The sequence below is a fragment of the Choloepus didactylus genome, chromosome X (genome assembly GCF_015220235.1).
Source record: "Choloepus didactylus isolate mChoDid1 chromosome X, mChoDid1.pri, whole genome shotgun sequence".
NCBI lineage: Eukaryota > Metazoa > Chordata > Mammalia > Pilosa > Megalonychidae > Choloepus > Choloepus didactylus.
Window position 1 is genome coordinate 47,331,738 of NC_051334.1, and position 2,917 is coordinate 47,334,654.

Below are 2,917 nucleotides of genomic sequence, written 5' to 3' on the forward strand. Positions count from 1 at the left end.
GCAAAGCAACAGTGTTGTGTAAACGGCATTATGCCATGAGGAGTGGGGAGTGAGACTGGGCCTGTACCAGTTAAAGGAAGCAAAACTTTACCGTTTAGGGGAGGCAAAGCTGCGGTTGCACACATCAGCCAAGCATAACCCTTTTAACAATAACTGCTCCAAGTCCAAGTGAAACTTTTTGTAACCCTTTAATAATCAATAGCTGCTCCAGTTCCAAGTGAAACTCTTTGTGAAATTGTTTTTGTGAAATTGTTTTTTATGATCAATAACTGCTCCAGCTCCAAGTGAAACTCTTTGTGAAATTGTTTTTGTGAAATTGTTTTTTATGATCAATAACTGCTCCAGCTCCAAGTGAAACTCTTTGTGAAATTGTTTTTTGTGATCAAGAGCTAACTGCCAACTCTGCTTCTGTTAGAACAGCTTGCTTGCTTGCGTTTCTAGGATACGGTTTCTGTCTATATAAGGCACCAGCGCACACAGGTCGGGGCTGCTGCTTGCTGAACTCCCTGCGCGGAGTGAGGGACGGCAGCCGCCGGCCGGCTAATAAATAGGCTCTTTAAAATCTGTTTGGCTGTCTCGTACTTTAACTCGCGGGCACCGTAACAATTCCATCACAATATCACAAAAACTTAAATCATTTCAGTAACAGTAGGTAAGTACAAGATCTCATCAAAATCAGTTACAGGCCTGGTCTGTCCTAATGCAAAATTCCCTTCTAGCTGTGGAACTGTGAAACTTAGAACAAGTTATCTGCTTCCAATATACAAAGGAGGGACAGTCATAGGATAAACATTCCCAGTGCGATAGGGAAAAACTGAAAGGAAAACAGGGTTTAAGGGAACAAAACAGTTCCAAAAACCTGCAGGGCAAAATCCATTCAATTGAAAGTCTGAGAGTCATTGATAAGAATGATGTTTTATCCTTGGGGCTTGAGAAAATGGCAGTTCCACCCTTTCCAAAGGCTTACATGGCAGCCCTTTTCTCTCCAAATGCTGGGGTGAGTGCTCCAACATATTCACGCACCGGGGAGACCACCTTTTTCTTGGACCCACCCCCCTCAAACATCAGGGTGCCACCCAGACTCTGCTCTCCGGGACAAAGGCTCTCCCTTCTCTGAACAGTGGGGTTGCAGCCAGGCTCTCCCCAATCCCTGGGGAATGCACTCCACCCTCTCTGGGGCCTGGAGTGGCAGCACTCTTCCTGAGCGTTGAGGCGGAAGGCCCGCCCTCGACCTCTGGTGCAAACTCACCCTTACCATGCTTGTGGGCCACTCCACTCTCCCTGCCCAAGACCTCTTAACTCCAGACCTCAATCTCCATGGCTCTGTCTTTGAAGAAATATTTCCTTCAATTTGTTCCTTCTCTGTCCCCTCCAGTCCAGACAAGCAGTGGTCTGTCTATACAGAACTCGCAAAAAATCTGTAGACTTGGCATGCAGTTTACAGGGGTCAAAACTGTCAGACAGTAGGACTTTCCACAAATCCTTTCTGGTTAACTCCATCTCCAATCCTGGCTTGTACTGAAATAGCAGTTGGGATCCATGTTTGGTTAAATACGCAGATAGGGCTGTATGTAGCCTTTGGTGTCTCACTTTCTGGAAGCCCAGAATTTTCCAAACCATCAATTTCTGGTTTCTTTGAACCCAAGAGTTCATTTCTCAGCTTATCTCTGTCCTGTTGCATTTTACTATAAGCTGCTTGTCGCTTTCAAGTTCTTCCTTCCATCTGACACCAGGACACAAGTTTGCCAAATTCTCTGCCACTTTAAAACAAGGATTGCATTTCTTCCAGTTTGCAACAACACATTCATCATTTCTGCTCAAGGCCTCTTCAGAAGTATCTTTAGAGTCCATATTTCCACAAACAGTTTCTTCAAAGCAATCTAGGCCTTTTCTATTAAACTTCTCACAATTCTTCCAGAATCTTCCCCTTATCCATGGCCTAAGGGTACATCGACTGAGGAACAGAATGGTGAACTGTTGTGTGTGCATACAATGGAATATTGAGTAACTGTGAGAAGGAGTGAAGCTGTGACACAGGCAATGGAGGTGAATGGATCCTGTAGACAGCATTTTGAGTGAAGTACGCCAGAAACAAAGGCAAACACTATAATGCCTCACCGATATGGACTAACTACAATGTGTAAACTCAGAATTGAATCTTAGAGCACAGCCTAACAGGGAAATGGTTACTGTAATGGTCCCTAGATTGTAAGCTCTTACAGCAGTCAAAACTATTCCTGAATTGTAATGGCTATCTCCAAACCCTGAGAGGTTGATCCCTTGGTGTATAACCTGATTGGTCTCTGGAACATTGGGTATCTGTGTGACACCTGAAACTCAGAGCTAGAGCTCGGCAGATATGTATGTCAGTATTCACACATACAACAACTGTTAAAAAAAAAAAAAAGCTGAAAAAGAGCCAAAACTTCAATTAGAGATATGAATGAAGCAGATCTGGTTAAGACTAGAGCAAATCGGGCCAAATGGTAAAGGTTGAAACCGACTGTGTGTTAAAATTTCAACTTCCATGTGAGACCAAGGGAAGAGATGTTTATTTGGTGTAGGATCTATATTTTCTAAACAATATAACTTCTACAGTCAGTTTGTTCAAACACAATTACATGGAACTTTGAATAGGAAGTGAGGTATGGCAGGTCTGTATAGGTTAGAGTGAAATAGCAACACATCCCAAAGTAATTTGGGTGGAGAACACAAATATATATTCAGGGCCCCCCTGAGCAGCTGGGGGAGGATGCAGAGGTGTTGGACTTCCTCACCTGGATTGTTGCTGATGTTCTCACAAACACTGGGGACTGACGGCTTGACATGCTGAGCCCTCTGTCTTGGGGCTTGCCCTATGAAGCCTGTTACTGCAAAGGAGAGGCTAAACCTGCTTATAATTGTGCCTAAGAGTCTC